The sequence below is a fragment of the Humulus lupulus genome, chromosome 3 (assembly GCF_963169125.1).
Source record: "Humulus lupulus chromosome 3, drHumLupu1.1, whole genome shotgun sequence".
In the NCBI taxonomy this organism is placed as follows: Eukaryota; Viridiplantae; Streptophyta; class Magnoliopsida; order Rosales; family Cannabaceae; genus Humulus; species Humulus lupulus.
This window is the reverse complement of record NC_084795.1, coordinates 100,317,277-100,340,567: the sequence shown is the minus strand read 5'-3', so window position 1 is coordinate 100,340,567 and position 23,291 is coordinate 100,317,277. Positions and strand designations below refer to the sequence as shown.

At 44.1% G+C, this 23,291-nt stretch overlaps 1 pseudogene; it reads left to right on the top strand.

The window, feature by feature from the left end:
- The first annotated feature begins 498 nt into the window (after window positions 1-498).
- Window positions 499-23,291, top strand: LOC133824768 (protein PIR-like; annotated as a pseudogene).

Below are 23,291 nucleotides of genomic sequence, written 5' to 3'. Positions count from 1 at the left end.
TGATACTAATTTCTTCATTGTGAACTTTTGAATCTTGATTCATCAAATTGTCAATGATTTGAACAAAGTTCATCTTGATACATTCCGTAGTCTCATTAAGAGGAATGCTTGCTATTAATCATCTTGTGTCTATAAATACAAAGAAATAATCATGGATTGATGCAGCCCATTTTTCATGTTTTAGAGAATTAGGAAATTCCAGCTAGTCATGGGAAAGATGTGACATATCCCTTCACTATACGAGGTTGTTAGGGTAAGATGGAGGATTTGCTCACTTGTGATGTGAGTAAGTTAATAAATCAATAATAAAAAAAATCCTGTTGCTATCTTGAGGGCCTCAAACATAATTTGTTTTGAAGTTCTTTTTGGTAGTTCTAAGTCCCATTGATTTTACATTTACCTTAAGATGATATATCCATTAGCATCTAAATGAACTACTCATGTGTTAGTGTGAATAATAAAAGGACATATTGCCATACAAATACAATTATAATGAAAATGTTTGCTGTGCAAGAGCGAGAGTTGGAGGATGTTATAGTAGACAATACTCTCCAAGTTTCTTATTTAAAATCAGATACCACTCAACTTGGCCGAAATGAGTTTTTGAATCAGATTTTTGCAGGTATTATAGCTTTATATTCTTTAGATTACATCATTGATGATTGGCTTTATATTCCATTAATAATCAACTCATTTTGCATCATTTTTGTTTTGGGGTGAAAGATCCTATGAAACAAGTGCTAGGTAGGCTTGTTTTGGGTTGGTTGGGGAGGCTTGCATTTCCTCCATCTGGAACCCTTATGGTGCCTCAAGCAAGGCCTTTCTTTTACTGTGAGTATGTTACGTTATGATAGATAATTTTGATTAATTAAATTTGAGTGTTGTATTGCAATGAACTTGTGTACATTCTTATTATCTTAACATGTGTTTTCCCATCGTTCAATCCAATCAATGTCCCCAAGGCCAAAGGTGTGTATACAGAGTTTGTGAATTTTCTGTAGTATTTGTGAGCAGTTTATAATTGCTTGTTTTTCCTTACTAAATTTTACAAATTACAATAGAATTGTCCAACAAATGGAAGAGACAGGAGAAAATCTTTTGGGTATCTAAAGCATGAATATAATGTGTTTTGGTACATATGATCTAATGTTCTAACCTTATTTTGATTAATGATATTGCTGCGAACTTGTGTACATTCTTATCTTCACAGGTGTTTTTTCATCGTTTATTCCAATCTATGTCCCCAAGGCCAAAGGTGGTGTGGATACAGTTAATTATAGAGCCTTAGGTCAATGATATGAAACAGTTGGAAACCTTCTTTTACAAGCTCAGTTTTTTCTTACATATATTGGATTACTCAGGTATTTTTGCTTAGTCACCTTTGGCTCCATTTTCCTAAGAATGTCCATATCACACATGTAACCCAGCCTTTGAATTTTTCAAAGTTGATAAGCTAGATTAACTACCATTAATATTATGACATTATCTTATAAGTTATATCTTACCTTCACGTGATTCTATGTGCAGCAACCGTTGCAACTTTGACAGACCTTGGCTTCCTATGGTTTATAGAATTTTATTTGGAATCAACTCGTGTTATTCATGTATAAACAACTTTATAGCATTATAATTGGAGTCTTCTTAAACTTTAAGTAGTATATGTAGCTGAAACATGCATACAGAGGGATGTTGGTGTACTCACTCGATTTGTTATTTTGAAATTGTGAAATGTGTAACAATTTAGTACTGGTTGTGGTTGGAAACTTGGGAGTGATGACTGAAAATGGATGATAGCAATTTTCTTTTGGCTTTACATGTGCATAGGCCTTTAGCCACATTGTCTCTATCCGTGAATATCACATGCTCCCACAATAATTAAAGGGAACTTGAAAATGACTACTCTTTTTTGTCCACTTAATATATATATATACAAGAGCTTCTTAGAATTTCAAGGAGAGCCAATTTCACTACGAGGGTGTTAAAAATGTTACTATGGAATGAGAGTCTTCACACCAAGAATTACAAATAATTACAGATAAATATAATTTGGATAAGTCATAACACTAGTGAAAAGCATGGTTATCTTAATTGCTAGGCAATGTACCTTTAACTCCAACAACTCGTCCCTGCAAATGCTTCTGAAAATTGTGAAATGTGTGCATTCTTATTTGTTATTTATTTTTATTTTTTTGCTGTACTCACTTGATTTTCAAGTTATTACTTTGCTGTTCTGACTAATCATCAATAGTCCTGTTTATTTTATTGAAACATTTTTATTCTCCTTGTTCAGTTTCCTATTGAATGCTCTATTCCCTGGATGTTGGTGGATTATGTTATTTAGTCACAGAACGCGAGTCTTATTGAGAGTATTTTAATGCCATTTGACATCTATAATGATTCAGCCCAACAAGCATTAACTGTCTTGAAACAACGTTTCCTCTATGATGAAATTGAGGCTGAGGTATAGAAATTTCTAAAGTAGTTTGAGACATTGTAGTTTTATTCTTGTATTTCCATTTATCCTACTGGGTAATAAGTATTCTCTTACCTTGTTTTACTGTCCGCTATATTCTTTCCTTGATGATTGTTTATTAATCTTTGAAAATGTTATCCTTTGGCTAATATTTAGTACAAACGTGCTATGATAATTGTTGACGCGGTTCTTCGCCAACAGGTAATTAAGAAAAGAAGAGAAAGGGATTAGTGCTTAGGTTGAACCAAAATAGATGAATGATCTTAGAAATGAAATGGTGACTCAAAATACGTTTTTTAAGTGGTTCAAAGGTTAAAATCCTTCTACTCCACTAGTCAGTATTATTGCTATATACTGGGTATTTGATTACAGGGTATTTCTTACAATATAGAATCCAACCCCTTACAACTCCCAGGGTCCCCATATTTATAGGAGAAGGCACCTGGGAGTTGGTAAGAAGGTCATCCCGTGACCTTGTCAACTCTGTGACATTCATGATTAATTCCTAAACCTGACACATAAGTGTGGTCAAATCAATAGGTAAGGGGATAATGGGCCGCACGGCCTAACCCAGTCGTGGGTGTCTGAATACGCACGTTCCTGCTGCGTGTCCGAGAAGTCAGGGACATATCAGACACGTGATGTCTGATATATGCACGTTTACCTTGCGTGGTTGACTTTATAAAAGGTCACAGCCTCCAACTCCAGTTTGTACAACGAGCTGGATGCTTCCCTCGACCTGCGGCATTCAGAGTCCAGACCCAGTCCTCAAGTAATCTTGGCGAACCCTTAGGTTACCTCGAGCTAAGGAGGTAGGATCGTATGATTACAGCTCCGGTCTTGGGGACGTCCACATGGTAATCATGATTAGGCCGTATCTCAGCTCGCTAATCAGCCCGTGGGAAAATCAGGGCGTACATCTGCCCCCCAAGCTCCTGCTCGTGGTACACGACGTCGTGTAGGGCCACAGTAGGGGCTTTTAGGCTTCCCCATGAACTCTTCATATTCCACATTCTACGTAGGCGCCGAATACGTGGAACATCGTGGTTGGTGACGGTACGTCTTCCGAGAACCGCATTTAATGGCCTAGCCTATGCCCAGCCGTTGTTTCGTCTTTCGAGTGGAGGGCCTTGGATCCCACATCAGGGCAATCCAACGGACCTCTTCATGTGACCCTTCACGCATATAAAAGGGGTGGCCACCCTACGCATGGGCCACCCTTTCATTTGAAATTTCTCAGAAGTTTTCCTCTTCTTCTTGCTCTCAAAAATCCCCCCTTTTTCCTCTTTACGGTTACCATCTTTGGCGTTCCAGAAACCCAGACGCAAGGACTCCTTCGAAGCCTTGGAATCACTCACTTCGACGAAGCCCCAACCCAGGCGATTCCTTCATCCTCTTCCCAGCCAAACATTCTGTAAGTCTCCTGACTGTGCATGTTTTGAAATTATTTTTCATTGTAGCTTAGGTAAATATTTACTGTAGCCGCATGCAAGGGTTTGCTGGGTTTTGTGGGAATGAAGGGTGAAAGCCTTTTAGGTTAGGGTATTGTTTGTAGTAGGGAACCGTTTAGGAGAATGGTTTACAGGATGCATTTTTTGGGGAAAATTTCTGGGTAGGATTTTTGGGATATTAGTTCAAAATATCCAGTATTTTGGGTGCAAAACTGGGTAGCTTAGGGGACACGCTTCACAGGCGGTTTTTCCTTTCTTGCTTATTGGAACTTTCCCTCCAAGGAAAAATTCTAACCTGACCCTCCTGACACACGAATTCCGAGTAATTGGGGATTTGTTGGGAGCACAGGCGCGTGTTCATAGAACTGCATGGTCTCACTCTCCACGAGCTGGGCTTACCTCAGCTCGTGTCAAGGAAACAGATTGTTCTCCATTTTTAAGTCGCCTTCTTCTAAAATTTCTTCTTTTTGTTCGCTAGGCGACCAGATGGGACCCAAGAAGAATGCTCCCAAGAAGCCTGTAGGAAGCTCGTCCTCCCGTCAAGACAAAGGGAATGAGGTGATGGCCGAATCCCCGATCCCCAACTTCGGGCCAGCGGTGGAACAAGAGCTCGAGGTGGCCCCTGACGCGTTCTTTGAGGCAGAGAGGATCGTCTCAAAGATTACTGACCAGGCGAAGGTCAACAAAATATTCCTCTCCCATAACATCGGGCTGGGGAGAGCATCCGTGATTGCCCGAACTCCCACAGAGGGCGAGCGGAGCTGCGCACCGCTTGACGAGGCATTCTCGGCCTGGAGCGACGAGCATTTTAAGGCGGGGGCCTTCCTCCCGTTGGATCAGTATTTCGTTGACTTTCTCAATTACGTGAGGTTGGCCCCATTCTAGCTCCCCCCAACTCTTATCGGCTGTTGGCGGGGTTAAGATATTTATTCTTGAAACAGGAGTGGGAGGTCCCCACTCCTGCAGATATTTTGTACTTTTTCTGCCTCAAGGCCAGCCCGGAGCAGCGGGGGCGACGCGACGGGTTTTATTACTTAACCCGATTCCCCAACACGGCTGCGGTCATCGAGCTGCCCAGCCACCCCAACGACTTCAAAGATCAATTCTTTATGTCGACGGGGTTCCGAAACTGCGAGCTCCACTATTTCAATCGTCCTCGTAAGTGCTTTTCAACCTTATCTCGTAAGTTAAGTATCATATAGCTCCTCCTGTATCCCTTTCTGATTTAGATTAATTCTGCAGCTATCTTTGCGAGGACAGAGAAATCTGTGACCCTCGGGGCCCAATACGAGACACTGGCGGGCTTGCCCCCTAGTGAAAAGGAATACCGTGTGCTCGTGACAGACGAGACGATGGTGGCCTGTAAGCTGATCTTCCCAAATCAGACTCTGAACCTGAGGAGGTCCCGGGCGCTTCCCCCAGCCCGCGATACGAGGCCTATCATCGTGGAGGAGGTCGTGGGGGATGAAGATGAGGAGGACGAGGTTCCCCTCGTGAGGAACAGGAAGTGGGCGTTGGAGGTCGCCTAGAGAACGGACGAGGAGAGGATCCGGTCCAGAGCAGTCGCGGGTCCTTCCGGCCAAGGTAACCCTTACATGTTTAGGAATTTAGATAGGGCCATCACCGACCCTCGGCTAGCTAGGTTCAATCCCAGACAGATCGTCCAACGTCACCGAAGTGATCTGGACCTAGATACAACCCTGCTTCACTGTGTCGATCAGCTCGTGCTGGATTACCAAGATAGCCGCCCTAGGGGTACCATAGTCGTAGATAACACCCTAGCCTTTAGGTCGATCCTATTCGAGGAGTATGGGACCAACCTTCGGTCATGGCCATCACTCCGGAGGGGTGCCGTAGCTCCAGGACTTAGGCAATATGTAGAAGAATCTAGCCCGGAGCCAGAGTCGGATCCAGAACTTCCGCCAGCTCGGGAAATAATCGACTTAGATTCTCCCGCAGGAGCTCCGGGGCCGATGGTCGTAACCATAGGTTCTTCTTCTAGCTCGGGGGGTAGGATCCCTTTTAGTATATATATACACTTGAATTTATCCTTTTCCCCCTTTGTTTTTGTTTTTGAATGGCTGCTAACTTGTGTACTAACCATATCTTTGCTTTGACAGAAGAGATGTCTCAGCCCGGAGGGAGTCTGCGAGCTGCGTTCGCCGGGGGGAATCCCTCAGCCGGGGCCTCTGGACCCAAAATGAAGAAGCTCCGGACTTCAAAGAAAACTTTCGGGACCCCAACCAAGTCTCCTGCAAAGGAGAAGAAGCAGCCCCCAGCCGCCCAGGTCGTGGAAACTGTTCCTCCCGCTGCAGGGGGGAGCAGAATGCCCCCACCCCCTCCGCGAGCTCCGACCCTCTTCCGAGACACAGAGGCGGAGCTCGGGACTTTGGAAATTTCAACCTCCGAGGTGCGCATCCCGGTTGACCCCCATGACCTGGAGAAGATTCCAGAGGCCTTCCGGGGGACGGTGTATGAGTCGACGAACTATGCCGTCAGCCACATCTACAAGTTCAACGAGAAGGAGCTCAGGGCCATCGAAACCAGGAGCTCGGTGGGCGTGCTGGAGTCTTCACTGGGCATGGCCCTAACGGTAAGCTAACCTCAACCTTTTATGGTTTTTGATTATTACACCTTGCCCTGTTTTTCCTTTCTCCCTTCTCTTTTTTTTTCCTAAGGCATGTGCCCCTCCGTTTTCGCAGAGCGCCGTTGCCCTTCATCGGAGCATAGCCAGGACCAAGGCTCAGCTCGGGGAGATGAGGAGCGAGCACTAGACAGTTGTGGCCAACCACCAGACCTCCTTGCAGGCGGCTAAGGACGCCCTGGTGGCCGCGCAGGCCAAGCTGAAAGAGGCCCGTCCCAAGCTAAAAGAGCTCGAGACCACCAAAGTCGTCCTCGCCGCCTCGCGGGCCGACCTAGACACTGCGAAGGCCGAGGCCAAGGCCACCCTGGAGGCCGAGCAGGCAACTTCAGGCACCGCCATGGAGGACATGTTCTACCATTGCTGGGCCTATAATCAGGATGCCTACTTCTCCTTCTTGGTAGCGGACGTCTGGGAGCCCTTGCTGGAGAAGTTCAAAGCTCGCCTCGAGAAAGAAGCACCTTCCGAGGCCGGGGAAGTCTCCGGCGCAGCTGAGCAGGGCGAGACGGTGACCTCCAAGGGCCAACTGGTGGAACCTAGGGCCCACTCTTTCATTCTTATTATTTTTTTGTTGTAACTCTTGCATGAGGTGTTCCCACCTCGAGACAATTAATTTTTACCTTTGAATTGATTAACTCCCTTTTGCCTCTACGCATTTCAGTTACAATTTTTTCAAAAAATTAGTTCGCGTTAACTTTCATCAATATCCCGTGCTCTTTAGGAAGAACAACGATCAATAGATTTAAATTAACTTCTAAGTTTTTTGACCTGTTCATATCCAGGAACTTAATTTGAAAACTTAGTTCGTGTTAATTTTTATCAATATCTCGTGCTCTTTAGGAAGAACAACGATCAATAGATTTAAATCAACTTCTAAGTTTTTTGACCTGGTCATATCCAGGAACTTAATTTGAAAACTTAGTTCGTGTTAATTTTTATCAATATCTCATGCTCTTTAGGAAGAACAACGATCAATAGATTTAAATCAACTTCTAAGTTATATGACCTGGTTATATCCAGGAACTTAATTTGAAAACTTAGTTCGTGTTAACTTTTATCAATATCTCGTGCTTTTTAAGAAAAGCAACAATCAATCGATTTAAGTCAACTTCTAAGTTTTATGAGGCGACCTGGTTAAATCCAGGATAGGACTTAGTTTGCGTTAATCCTTATCAATATCTTGCGTTTTTTAAGAAAAACAACGATCAATCGATATGAATCAACTTCTAAGTCATTAAGGCGACCTGGTTATATCCAGGTACCATATGCCCCCCAAGTAACTGGGAAAGGGTCTTTCGTGGTTACTTTAGATTACACTTGAAAACATGTACAAATATAAACAAAAAGTTAATTCTCATTGCTTAATACATAAAAGATGGCCTTTTAGCCTTACAAGTGAATCATTGATAATATCTCTTCAAATGGATGGCGTTCCAAGTCTATGGGACTGCCCCTCCATCAAGACGAGCTAACTTATAAGTTCCCTCCTTAATGACCTCGATGACTTGATATGGTCCTTCCCAGTTCGGTCCCAATACTCAATCTTTGGGATCCTTTCCGGCCAAGAAAACTCTTCTGAGGACCAGATCGCCAACGCTAAAGGCGCGCTTCTTGACTTTTGAGTTGAAATAGTGAGTGATCTTTTGCTGATAATGGGCGAGCTGGAGTTGCGAATCTTCTCGTCTTTCATCAATCAAGTCTAAAGAAGTGCGAAGAAGCTCGTGGTTGCGATCCTGGTCATATGACTGGACCCTATGCGAAAGCACCTTAATCTCCACAGGGAGGACTGCCTCACTCCCGAAGGTCAAGCAAAAAGGAGTATGACCCGTAAGAGTCCGATGTGAGGTCCGGTATGCCCAGAGGACCTGGGGGAGCTGTTTCGGCCAGACCCCCTTCGCTTCGTCTAGTCTCTTCTTGAGGCTCGCCTTTAGAGTCTTGTTGACAGCCTCGACCTGGCCGTTCGCCTGAGGATAGGCCACGGAGGAGAAACTTTTCACAATTCTGTACCTTTCGCAAAATTCGGATAACAGGTCGCTGTCGAACTGAGTCCCATTGTCGGAAACAATATTCTTGGGCAGCCCGAATCGGAAGATAATGTTCTTAACCACGAAGTCAAGGACTTTTTTGGAAGTTATCGTTGCCAGAGGTTCTGCCTCAGCCCACTTCGTAAAGTAGTCGATGGCCACCATGGCGTAACGGACCCCGCCTCTTCTAGTAGGGAGGGCGCCAACCAAGTCGATCCCCCAAACTACAAACGGCCATGGGGAAGAGATCATCTTCAGCTCGACTGGGGGAGCTCGGGCAACTGTGGCGAATCGCTGGCACTTGTCACACTTCTTCACGTACGAGACCGAGTCCTTGGATAGAGTAGGCCAGTAATATCCTTGCCTCAGGATCTTCAAGGCCAAGCTTTGCCCCCCAGTGTGATCTCCGCAAAAACCCTCATGCACCTCCTGCAGGATGGCCTTTGCTTCGCCTGGAAGAACACATCGTAGGAGAGGTAGGGAGTGCCCACGTTGGTATAACACCCCATCTACCATAGTATACCTGGGAGCTTAATACAGAACTCACCGCGCATCATTACGCCCTTCAGGTAGCTTTCCCTCGATGAGATACTCAAGGATGGGGGTCATCCAGGTCGGCCTGGCGTCGATCATCTCGACCTCCGTCCTGACTTCTTCTATACTTGGTTTCTCCAAAAATTCTATCGATACTAACCCCAAGGTCTCCGTTTCCCCAGAGGTGGCGAGCTTGGCAAGAGCGTCTGCATTAGTGTTCTGCTCCCGAGGTATCTGATCGATCGAGCCTCGCCCAAACGCGGACAGCTCAACCTTTACCTTTGCTAGATAGGCAGCCATCTTGGGTCCCCGTGCTTGATATTTGCCCAGAACCTGGTTTACCACGAGTTGGAGTCACTGAAGCATTGGACGAAACTCGCCTTTAGCTCCTGGGCTATCCTTAGCCCGGCAACAAAGCTTCGTACTCGGCCTCATTGTTGGAGGCCTTGAATCCGAATCTCAGCGCCGAGTGGAATCTATGTCCCTCAGGGGATAACAAAATGATTCCAGCCCCGGAGCCATTCTCGTTGGATGAACCATCCACGAATATCCTCCACGATGCCTGGGCCGAGGTGACCTCGGGTGAGTCTTCTGCAGGATCCTCCCGGAATCCTGTGCACTCGGCTACAAAATCGGCCAGGGCCTGACTCTTTATAGCAGTTCACGGAGTGTACAGAATCTCGAACTGGCTGAGTTTGATTGCCTACTTTAACAAGCGTCCCGATGCTTCAGGTTTTTGCAAAACCTGCCTTAAAGGCTGATCGGTCATGACGTGTATTGAGTGGGACTGGAAGTACGGCCTGAGCTTTCGCGAGGCCGTGATAAGGCTGAACGCCAATTTCTCCATCAACGGGTACCGGGATTCAGCTCCGAGAAATCTCTTGCTGATGTAGTAGACTGGCTTTTGAATCCGGTCCTCTTCCCGGACCAATACGGCACTGGCTGCATCCTCCGTGACAACCAGGTAGAGAAAAAGAGGTTCTCCTGCTTTTGGTTTGGATAGTACGGGTGGCTCGGCCAGATGTACCTTCAGGTCGAGGAAAGCGCTTTCGCACTCTTCTGTCCATTCGAACTTCTTATTTCCTCGGAGCAGGTTGTAGAATGGCAAGCACTTATCGGTGGACTTCGAAATAAACCGGTTGAGGGCTGCCACCCTTCCTGTCAGGCCTTGGACATCTTTGCGCGACCTAGGTGAGGGAAGCTTGAGCAATGATCTGATCTTGTCGGGGTTTGCCTCGATTCCTCGGGTATTGACGATGAAACCCAGGAATTTTCCCGATGCGACTCCAAAAGTGCACTTCTGTGGATTTAGCCTCATGCCATACTCCCGTAGTATCTTGAAGCATTCCCCCAGGTCGGAAACATGGTTATCGGCAGTCTTTGACTTGACTAGCATGTCATCAACGTACACTTCCATGTTTTTTCTGATCTGGTCTGCGAACATTCTATTCACTAACCTTTGATACGTAGCTCCGGCGTTCTTCAGCCCGAAGGGCATGACCTTATAACAATAAACGTTTGTCGGGGTCATGAAGCTGGTGTGCTCCTGGTCCGCCGAATTCATGGCGATCTGATTGTAGCCTGAGTACGCGTCCATAAAGGACATGAGCTCGTGCCCCGCCGTGGCATCCACCAACTGGTCAATCCTTGGCAATGGAAAACAATCCTTGGGGCAGGCTTTGTTCAGGTCGGAGAAGTCGATGCAGGTCCGCCATTTCCCGTTGGGCTTCGGGACCAGCACGGGTTTGGCGACCCAAATCGGAAACTTGGCTTCACGGATAAAGCCGCATTTTTTGAGCCGGGCTACTTCTTCCTCTAAGGCTTCAACCCGGGTTGTTCTTAGGCGTCTCTGCTTTTGGGACTTTGCAGGAACGCTTTTATCTAGATGAAGTGTGTGCATGATGACACTCGGGCTGATTCCCACCATGTCCTCGTGTGACCATGCAAACACATCCAGGTTATCCCGCAGAAATCTGATCAGCTCCGCCTTCCTCTCGCTGCTGAGGTTTTTTCCGAGCTTGACCATCCGTGATGGGTTCTGCGGATCAATGTTTACTTCCTCGAGCTCCTCAATAGCTTGGAGCTCGGATCTGTCCTCGCCTATTCGGGGGTCAGTATCCTCACTTAAGACGATATTTTCCCCTTCAGCGCTTTGAGGTTTTTTAATCTCGGGACCAGACAAGGGGTCTCGAGATTCCTCTTCACCACTTTGGATGGCCATCACCAGCTGCCCAGGTTTCGATTTTCCCTTCATGGAAATGCTGTAGCATTCCCTGGTAGTGATCTGATCGCCATGGACAGTGCATATTCCTGTGGAAGTAGGGAATTTCATCGCGAGGTGGCGGATGGAAGTGACAGCCTCAAAAGCTATGAGCGTAGGTCGTCCCAAAATTGCGTTGTATGCAGCAGAGCAGTCGATGACCACAAACTCGAGGAGTTTGGAGACTGTCCGAGGTCCCTCTCCAAGGGTGATCACCAGCTCGATCGTCCCTATGGCCGCCGATCCTTCTCCCGAAAAACCATATAGCATCATGGAGGTCGCCTTCAGCTCGATGACAGTCAAACCCATCTTCTCTAATGCGGACCGGAATAGGAGGTTCACCGAGCTCCCATTGTCGATCAGCACCCTCCTAACCTTCCAATTAGCGAGTTGAACTGCTATGACCAGAGGGTCATTGTGCGGGAACTGGACATGGCCCGCATCTTCCTCCGTAAAAATGATCGGTTGCTTCTCCAATCGCTGCTGCTTTGGCAAGCGTTGCTCCGAGACGAACTCTACTCCATTATGCACTTTGAGTTCATTTACGTACCTCTTCTGGGCCTGCTCGTGCCAGCCATATGTGGACCTCTAGAGATGGTGGATATCTCCCCTCCAATCACGGGAGGAGGGGCGTCCTGATCTACCCGAGACCCGGGCTGACTGACCGGGACTTCTGGAGCAGGTCGACTTGCTGGGACTCTGTTCCGCGCGTACTAGGCCAAGGGGCTGGCTCGGATGAGAGTCTCGATCTCATCTTTCAAATGCCTACAATCATCAGTATTGTGGCCAACATTGTTGTGAAAACGGCAAAACTTGGAGGTGTCTCTCTTCCCCTTCTGGTGCTTCAATGACTTCGGCCTCTTCTAGGGGAGGCGAGTAGAGTTAGCTAGGAAGATATTCTCCCTAGAATGGGTGAGCTCTGTATAAGTCGCGTAGACGGGCTTAAACTTGTCTACGGACTTATTCTTCTTTGGGCCGTGCTGACTGTTTTCTCCATTCCCCTTTCTTTTGCCTCCACCGAGCTGGTTGTTCTGTGTGACGTTTTGGGTCACTGCCACGACCTCCGTCCCTACTCCAGCGGGCTGATCAGGGACCTGGCTGGTTCCTGCAGCTGAGGCTTCGACTTCCTCCAAGTTGATCCATTCCTGGACCCTGTTAAGGAATTCGTTAACCGAGCTAACTCCCTTCCTTTGTATATCCTTCCAGAGCTCTCCTCCGACGAGGATTCCTGTTCTCATGGCCATGAGTTTGGAGCTATCATCCGCGTCTCTAGCCCGAGCAGCGACGTTCGCAAATCTGCTCAGGTAGGCCTTCAGAGTTTCGCCGGGCTGCTGCCTCACGTTAGCCAGAGAGTCGGCCTGGATGCAAGCAACCTGGGAGGCTCGGAATGCCCTTTTGAAGTCATCTGAGAAAGTTTTCCAGGAGCTGATTGACTGTCTTTTGCCTTGCTTGAACCACTTCCTGGCTGGTCCAGTCAGTGTGGAAGGGAATATCAAACATCTCAGCTCGGGGCCAATGTTGTGGGCAATCATCAGGGTGTTGAACATCCCCAGATGATCCGACAGATCTCCGTCTCCATTGAACTTGGACAGGTGTGGCATACGGAAACCAGGTGGGTACGCCGTTGTTGCTATGCTGGGGGCGAAGAGCTCCATCTCGTCCCCCAAATCGCACTCATCTTTCTCTTTCTCCGACAGGAGCTTCCTCATCAGCTCCTCCATCTGGGCCAAGTGCTCGAGGGTTTGGTCCTGATGTCCTTGGTTATTTCGGGGCTGTTCAACAACTCCAGATCCATTGTACATATTTGGTGGGTTATTGCCCCTCCTATCTTGAGATAGGTTATTTGGGGCATTCCCGCCGTTACGTACTTCGGACAGGGCTCCCCTTGAGCGAGCATGGCTGTCGCCTCTTGCTAGCTCCCCTCTATGAGAGTTAAGGCGATCTCGCAGGTCGCCCCCCTGGGTGGCTTGAGGACTTTGTGCCGAACTTAGACGTTGACGCAAGTCTCCGCCAGAAAGGTCGCTCCGGCGACTGCCGGTCCAGTAGCTCCTGTTAGATAGGCTCGGAGTCCGCCTTTGGTGGTGAGGGTCTGGGCTTTCCCTCGGCACCCTGTTACGTTGGGAAGGTCTGGCTGATGGCGGATTTCTCCTGCTACTCCCATAGGCTGGAATATCTCGGACGGGCCGAGGAGGAGATGGATATCTGATCGGAGATGGAGGATGCCTGACCGGAGAGGCGATCTTGGTTCCATCAGGACAGATGAGGTTAGGTGGGGGCCTCTCGGCCCTGCCAAATTGCGGGTCCCGCGCCTGGCGATCTGGACGAGGCGCAGGACGGCTGTTGGGGACGGGCTGACGCTGCGAGCCCTCCCCAGACTCCTTCTGGAATTTCCTCGAGCTGCCCTAGGCGCGCTCGAGGCTGGTTGGGAGCTAGGAGTTGAAGTTCTGACCGAACAGCTGTACTGCTGTTGTTCGGCTCTAGGCATTTCTCTGAAGTTTGCCTCTCGACGGTGCGATGAAGGAGTGGAGTTGGCTGTCGGAAGTCTGTCCGAGCGGCTATGCCTGGACCGATTACCCCGGTAAGACTTAGGAGTCTTGCCTTGCCTCTCTCCGACGTTAGCGTTGGTTGTGAGAGGGGGTAGTCGGGCCAGCACATCCTTGATCTAAAGCACCAAACTATTGACGCGGTTCTTCGCCAACAGGTAATTAAGAAAAGAAGAGAAAGGGATTAGTGCTTAGGTTGAACCGAAATAGATGAATGATCTTAGAAATGAAATGGTGACTCAAAATACGTTTTTTAAGTGGTTCAAAGGTTAAAATCCTTCTACTCCACTAGTCAGTATTATTGCTATATACTGGGTATTTGATTACAGGGTATTTCTTACAATATAGAATCCAACCCCTTACAACTCCCAGGGTCCCCATATTTATAGGAGAAGGCACCTGGGAGTTGGTAAGAAGGTCATCCCGTGACCTTGTCAACTCTGTGACATTCATGATTAATTCCTAAACCTGACACATAAGTGTGGTCAAATCAATAGGTAAGGGGATAATGGGCCGCACGGCCTAACCCAGTCGTGGGTGTCTGAATACGCACGTTCCTGCTGCGTGTCCGAGAAGTCAGGGACATATCAGACACGTGATGTCTGATATATGCACGTTTACCTTGCGTGGTTTACTTTATAAAAGGTCACAACCTCCAACTCCAGTTCGTACCACGAGCTGGATGCTTCCCTCGACCTGCGGCATTCAGAGTCCAGACCCAGTCCTCAAGTAATCTTGGCGAACCCTTAGGTTACCTCGAGCTAAGGAGGTAGGATCGTATGATTGCAGCTCCGGTCTTGGGGACGTCCACATGGTAATCATGATTAGGCCGTATCTCAGCTCGCTAATCAGCCCGTGGGAAAATCAGGGCGTACAATAATCATTTATTACAAAAGCAGAGTCTTCTAGAAATTCTGCCCAAGTCGTGTAAATTTTCTTCAATCATATATTTTAATTTTTTTTTAATACATGTTTTAGTTTGTACCAATAAATTCCCTTGCTGGATCGAAAGCATCTTCTATTACGTTATGGATATTCTCTTACACTGCCACTCATGGATATACTTTTTGCCTTCCCAAAGTAGTTTCTTGATGATTGGTCATATTGTTTTCTTTAAATTATAGGTGGATCACTGCTTTGACTTATTCGTTTCTAAACTGTGCCACACTGTATTTACATATTACAAGAGCTGGGCAGCGAGGTTTGTGTTTTTTCTCCTGTGCCACCAAAATATGAACGCTATTGTTATTCCTTTTACAGGAACTATGAGATAGCTAATAAATATTGTTGTTCATATATTTGCAGTGAATTACTTGATCCCTCATTCCTCTTTGCATAAGATAATGGTGATACATTTTCTATCCATCCTATGAGGTTTACTGCACTCCTAAAGATGACTAGAGTGAAGGTAAATAATATTTTTTAGTTTGTTACTACTTGGGAGGACAATTAACTTGAGAAGCTTGATTACTGAGCGGATGAATAAAGTTTTTAGGGAGAATCTTGAATTTCTCTCTGATCATCGAAGGTTCCACATGTTCCTGTGCAATAGCCATCAGTTCCCTATGCAAAGCCTAATTTCTATTGTGGCACTCAAGTACTAATCTATTTCCCATGCACCACAAGTAATATCAGAGATCAACCTTTATGTTTTTCACTAATAACTAAGTATAATAATGCTTTCCATCATATATTTGATTTCCCTGGATAATCTTATTTTCTGCCACATTGGCTTTTGGTGTGATAGGAATTAAATTTGGCTCATCAAAATTTTGCACGACTTCATAGTGGTTTCTTTGGAATTCCTCATTTGTTCTCCATTGTCAAGCTTCTAGGATCGAGATCTCTGCCTTGGCTTATTAGGGCACTTCTCGATCATATATCAAATAAGGTGTTCCTCCTATCCATTACAAGTCCTTATTCGCATCTAGCATTTCAAAACAAAATAATTTGTTTAGCATAATGATCTCTTCCTGGTTGCTTCAGTTAACAACACTTGAACCAATGATCACTGGATTTCAAGAATCATTGCCAAAGTCCATTGGATTGCTTCCTTTTGATGGAGGTGTGGCAGGTACATGATGTTATTATACTTGAACTTGAAGACTTTTGTTTAGAGTTTGTTTATAAAATTAAGGTTGCCGGTGTCCTTGCATTTGGTATAATTTTACTGAAGTCTTCAAAATGAACTGGAGATTCCTGAAACATGATGTATACCATCTAATTGGTTAGTTAAAGTTGAAATAAGTGTTTCTGGCCACTTGAATCTTATTGTTGCCATCTCACATGCTGAACAGAGAGAAGTAGATACCTGACACTTCATGTAAACAACCCCTTGGCTGGGTTTACTTCCCAGTGCAGATGGGCAAGTATTACATTCTCAAGATGGTGGAGATAGTCCAATTCTCAGTCTCTTTAAATCAGTCACTGCTGCAATATTATCTAAGCCAGGGTGCCCAAGTCCAACCTCTTTCAGCACCCTATCAAAACAAGCAGAAGCTGCAGGTACAGAGCTGAACATTCAATATTTAGAAAACTCATTGTATGTATATATCATCGATTCTCGGGTAATTCAAATGGTCAGACATGTGGTTTGTTCTCATAAAGTTTGAGATTCGAGTTTTCTTGAACATCTACATAGCTATTCGTCAAATATTGTAGGGTTAGGCGGAGAGTAGTTTAAATATGCATCAATTATCAATATCCTCTTTTGATTTTTTTTTTGGGGGCAAAATATTTTGAATTTGATGCGGTGTCAAGGTGGTCTTATAAATTATTTTTTGGATTGTAACTACTTTGAGCTTTGAAATTGCGACAAAGTGGTTCCCTGTAAGTTTGGGTTAAATTTTAACCAAATATTGTGATTATGGTTTTCTTCACTAGTGAGTTTCTTCCCATACATTTAGTTCAATGCTCTTTTGGGGCAAGATAGTTTTAACACTCGTTGCTTGCTTTCTTTGCAACATTGTTGTCATGAGACATCATCAAGCTGTGCATATATTAGTTTAATTTGAATGTTGTCTGTGAGAAATCAAAGCATTTACTCGGAACATTTTCAGCCTTCAATAATGACGATCACTTAAATTCTCCGCTTCCTAAATTGATATGCGAATCTTGCTTTTATTTTCATAGTTCATTTAAAATATTGAAGTGTCTTCCAATTGCAAATCTTTTATACAAGGCAAATATGAATACTAGAAGTGTGCTTGAATATGCCCTCGCCTTTACAAGTGCAGCATTGGATAAGTATTGCAGTAAATGGAATGCTATTCCCAAAACAAGATTTGTTGACATTACAACTTCAAAGGATTTCTACCGAATATTGTATATCCCGTATTCCTGCTAATATGTCATAATCCTTGAATTGTAGGGATATATGGAAGAATCTGGGCAAGTCTCTTCAAACAATCATGAACTGTTGGGTGATTCAGTAGCGTGGGGTGGTTGCACCATGATATATTTGCTTGGGCAGTAGATACATTTTGAGCTTTTCAATTTTTCACATCAAGTCCTCAATGTTGTAGAAGTAAAGACTCTGTCATCTACACAATCACCCAGGAATCCTCACTTTTCCCAGGTATGCAAGATTTCCTTCTATTTCTTTTTAAAAAGCCATCCATCTATTTTAAGCTTATACTATTAAGATTTCAAAATCAATAATTAGGATCATTCATGTATGTTAGTATTATCTGCATTTAAATTGCTGTTCTGATTTTTCTATTAAATGAGCTTTCTATATAATTGATTTCTTACTATTAATTAATCAAGCTTTTTGTGCATACAGTAGAGAAAAATAGTACTTGTGAAACAATTATATCATCAAAGTTGCTTAGTTTATTCTTTATAAAAGGGATTTGATTTCTATGTTCAATTAAATTGGGTCCTTGACTTTTTTTAGTTTGGAAATACATTACAAAGTTTGATAGAAAATTTTCTTTTTCTGGAAAAGAGAAATCAGAGGGAATTTCCATTGCTTTTGTATTCGCATTTTTGATTGTCCTTGGATTTGCATTTGTGATTGTCTTTTGTATGTGGTGTCCTCTCTTGGAAAAAATTTCCATACCATTTTTCTTAAAGTAATTTTTGATGCTAGATAATAACAATAAAATATTTCTTTGTTTATTTTGCAGATGTGACAAGTGAAATAAAAAAAGGGTACTTAATTTTGAAGGCTTTGTGTTGGGTAGTTGTAGAATATTTTGTGTTGAAAGTAGTAGCTTTTCAATATGTTGAATATTTAAGACTACTTGAATACTTAAAGAACATTTTGTTGTTGATGACAGTGTTGAATGTTTTAAACTAATTTGTGGATTGTTAATACAATGTTGAATGTTTTTACCTTTTTATTTGAAAATCAAGTTCATTTGATGATGCTAGTATATATTAGAAAGCTAATTTTAATTATATAAATAAAAAATAAAAATATAATATAATAAATTAGTGTTATATAAATGAATATATAATGAGAATTTAAACTTATCTAAATATTAAAATAATACGAAAAATGTGTTATAATATCTATTACAATAACACTTTTTATAAGTAAAGAATTTTGTTATGCAAACTTCATTATATAACACAAAAAATGTGTCATACTAAAGTGTAGTATAACACAAAAAATGTGTTATACTAAAGTGTAGTATAATCCAAATTTATAAGTATTGAAATGTGTTATATAATCGATTATAAATAATTTAATTAAACACTTATCTATTTATTAAAATAACACAGAAAGTGTGTTATCGTTGACAGTATAATAACATATCTGTATAACAATGATAAAGTGTTATGTAAAGTACCCTGACCTACGATAACATAGTCGGTCTTACATGCCAAAAAGTGTTATGGTATGTTTTGATAACACATTTTTGGTCTTATTAAAAGCATTTTTTCTTGTAGTGATTATTTATATGGTGAGAAGTGCGAAATATACACCGACCATAAGAGTTTGAAGTACTTCTGTACTCAGAAGGATCCGAATATGCGCCAGAGACGTTGGCTAGAATTTGTAAAGGATTATGATTGTGATATTCTATACCATCCTGGGAAAGCCAATGTGGTGGCCGACGCGTTGAGTCAGAAGGGCCCAGGACATTTGTTCAGTTCGAGGTAGATATTAGATAAGTTAGCTGAAGAAATGACTAGAGCAGGTATAGAGTTGGTGGTTGTTCAGTTAGCCAACATCACTCTTCAGTCTACGCCCCTTAAGAGGATCAAGAAGGCACAGGGGGAGGATTCCCAGTTGAGAGAGCACAAAGAGGGCATCTTAGCTGGAGCAGCTAAATACTTCTCTATTTTGGAGATGGGATTACTGAAGTACAAAGGCCAGATTTATGTTCCGATGGATTCCGGTATTCGGCGAGAGATTTTAGACGAATCTCATACCACTCCCTATTCTTTACATCCGGGTACGATGAAAATGTACCAATATTTGAGAATGTATTGTTGGTCAAGAATGAAGAGGGATGTGGTGGATTATGTGGCCAAGTATTTGACTTGTCAGCAGGTAAAGGCTGGACATTAGAGGCCAGCAGGGTTGTTGCAGCCTCTAGGGATTCCGGAGTGGAAATGGGAGGATATCACCATGGACTTCGTTGTTGGATTTCCGAAGACCATGGGACAACATGATTTAGTGTGGGTGATTGTGGATAGGAACACCAAGTCCACCCACTTTTTACTTGTTATGACAACTTATATTGTGGAGCAGTATGCTAAATTATATGTGAAAGAAATTGTGTGACTACATGGGGCTCCGAGGTCGATAGTATCCGACAGGGACCCCACCTTCACCTCCAAGTTTTGGGAGAGCCTGCAGAAGGCTATGGGTACATAGTTGCGGTTTAGTACTGCTTATCATCCTTAGACGGATGGGCAGTCTGAGAGGATGATTCAGATACTGGAGGATATGTTATGAGCGTGTTTGCTGGATTTTGGGGGATCTTGGAGTAAGTATCCCCCTTTGATTGAGTTTTTGTACAATAACAACTATCAGGCGACTATCGGAGTGGCTCCGTATGAGATGTTATATGGGAGGAAGTGCAGATCATCTATTCATTGGGATGAAACAGGTGAGAGGAGGTATCTAGGTCTTGAGGTTGTTCAGAGGACCAATGACACAATTGAGAAGATTAGAGCTCGAATGCTCACCTCCCAGAGTTGGCAGAAGAGTTACTCAGACTTGAGACGCAGTAGCGTAGAGTTTCAAGTTGGTGACCATGTCTTTCTTAGAGTTTCTCCCTTAAGAGGGGTGAAACAGTTTGGTGTGCGAGGCAAGGTAAGCCCTAGGTATGTTGGCCCCTTTGAGATTCTGGAATGGGTTGGAGAGGTAGCTTACAGATTGGCGATGCCTCCAGCTTTATCAGGGTTTCACAATGTGTTTCATGTATCCATGCTCCGGAAGTATGTATCAGATTCTATGCACGTATTGAGTTATGAGAACTTGGAGCTGGATCAGGATTTATCGTACGAAGAGAAGTCAGTTCAGATTCTCGATCGAAAGGATAAAGTCTTGCAGAGCAAGACCATCGCCTTAGTGAAAGTGTTGTGGAGGAGCAACAAAGTGGAAGAGGCGACTTGGGAACTTGAGACAGATATGCGGGATCAGTATCCCGAGTTATTCAGGTAATTTCGAGGGTGAAATTTCTGTAAGGAGGGGATAGTTGTAGCTTCTCAAATTTGCTAATAAGGCTTAGGGCCTTGATTAGCGTGCCGGGAGGGCAATACTTGATTTAATTACGTTAATATATGAGTTTGATGATTATGTGATTAGAAATGCATGTTTAGGTGAATTAAATATGCATGTGGGCCCCATTTGGCTATTAGGGGTATATTTGTAATTTTAGCCTGTTGAGGGCATAAATGAAATATTTGTGTATATTATGATTGATACCACGAGTGAGTGGTGATATATTTGTGATGCACGATTCCAAGATGGTCCTAGTGAGCAGTTTAGCTAGATAGTCACAACGAGGTCAAATACCCGACTCAGGAGAAGCCTAGGGGTATTTTGGGAACGTAATATGTGTTCGAGATTTATCGAGTAGTGGGTAGTAATTTAGCAATGATTTGGACATGTCGGGATTAAACTAGGATTTATAGGAACACTCAAGGAACTAGCGGGACTTGATAATAGACAAAATTTCCCTTGGTAGCACTTGAGGATTAGGATAAGCTTAAGGGCATTTTACACATTTGACTAAGGTTGGATATACACTTAGATGGCTTGAGAAACCACTAGAATTAAGGGAAGGACAAGCAACAACTCTCAACTATTTCTTTCCATCGGTTTTCTCTCTCTCTCTCACTCTCTCTTGGAGACTTAAGCAAGCTTTGGGAATTCAAGTGGTTGAGGCTGTGGATTTGAGGCTGAAGCTTTAGGAAAATTGAATTTTGAGGCAATTGAAGTTAGCTTAGGGTCGAATATTGTATAGAGGTAAGGTCTTATACTTGATCATCATGTTGAATTCTGCTGGGATTGGAGGTTTGCATGAGAGTTCAATTTTAAGTTTGATTTTGAATGTTTGATGAGTGTGAGAAGTTGTTTGTGGTTCTATTGTGTTGTTTAGGTTATGTGAAAGGGAATTCTAGACCTAAATCTAAGTTGGGTTTATGATTGGGGTGTGAATTTGGGGCTTAGGCTCGAGGAAAACGCAGGAAATAGTTTGATTTTTTGGGTTTGGGGGCTCGGGCCGCGGCCCTGTTCTTCAAGCGCCACGACCTGTGTGTGTCGAAGAGGCTGGAAAGCCCCTGTTTGTCTAGGCGCACCGCATCACAAGGTATAGCGTGCCGTGGCTCGTGTCCCTCAGTAGAGAGGCATATTGCCTCTGACTTGAGTGCGCCGTGGCCCTTAAGGGGCTGGGCCGCGACTCAAATGCAAAATAATGGCTGTTTGTAGGTTTTTAGCTTGGGAACTCAAATGTTAAGGCTCAGAAAGGATTTTACTACCCGGATTAGTAGAATCCAAGGTCCCAAAGGCTAGATTTATATTTCAAAGTTATTTATTGGTTTAGAACTTGATAAATGGTTATTATGAACACGTTGTGACTAGGTTTTTAACGAGGCTCGGGTTAGGGGACTGTGCTCGTGATCGCAGTGCTCATATAGCTCGGGACACAGGTAAGAAAACTGTTGTATCCGTAGAGTAGGTCGTGGCCCTATTATTTGTATTGCAGGACATATCCCTAATGATTGTGTTGCAGGGCATGGACCTAATGTTTATATTCAGTATGTGTTTAAATATCTGTTGATATTGTGCTATGTGATGCATATTTTTGAGTGAACGACGAAGGCAGAGAACGGCAGGAAGCAGAGTACGGCAAGGGGCCAGGGTCGGTGTTGAGCACGCTGAGTGCAGGACGTTAGGGCGAGACCCCCCTAGGGTACTAGAGCCACCCTCTTAGTGAAGACCGTGAACCCAAGGCCTGGTAAAGCGCCTGGAATAGCATTGGCTACTATGTGTTTAGCATGCTTGCTGTTTTGACATATACTGTGAATTGCTACGCTTATGTTATATGTTTTGTGTTGAGTTTTCTTGCTGGGCTTCGGCTCAAGGGTGCTCTATGGTGCAAGTAAGGGAAAAGGAAAGGGCGACCAACCATGAGTACGGAGAGCGTGGAGCGACGAGTAAATGTTCGGCTTGCCTGCCCTCCACGAATAAGGTTATTTTTGGGAAAGTGTACTGTAATAGTTGTTTTGTCGCCTAAGTCGACCATATGTATATTTTGATCTGTAATGTATTTTCTAAACAGTATTTTGAGATTCCAACTGTAAAACTTTCTAAGATTTCAATGAATAACCAAATGTTTATACTTAATGTCTTTAAACGTGTTTTGTTGTAGTTTAGTCACACTTTTAACCTAAAACCTTGATTAGCGAGCTAATGAGACATTTTTAACTCACTTAGTAACGACTCTAAGGAAGTAGGGCGTTACAATGCCCTTAAAGCTTCCCAGGCCAAACTTACTTCTTCAGAGGCCAACGTCAACAACTTGAAGGCCGAGCTCGACACCAAAACAACCGATTTTGACGCCGCTAGAGCCGAGATTGATCGTCTGAAGGCAGAAACGAGTGCTGCCAAGGCCGAGACTGAACGCCTAAAGGAGGAAAAGAGCATCGCCTTCAAGATTCTCGAGGATGAGATGAAACGCATGCTTGAGGAATTCAAGGCCAAGAAGGATTGGGCTACTGAGCGGGCCATGTACAGAATGTGGTCTTTAAATCCCGAGATGGACACCTTGTTCCTCCTGGATAAGGGAGAGGTGTTCGTCTTCAAATGGAAGGCTCGGTTGGCTGAGGAGGAGGTTACTGTCACCACCTTGGATGGCAAAGGTGAAGAGGCTGAGTCTGCTCCTGTTGGCCAAGAATGA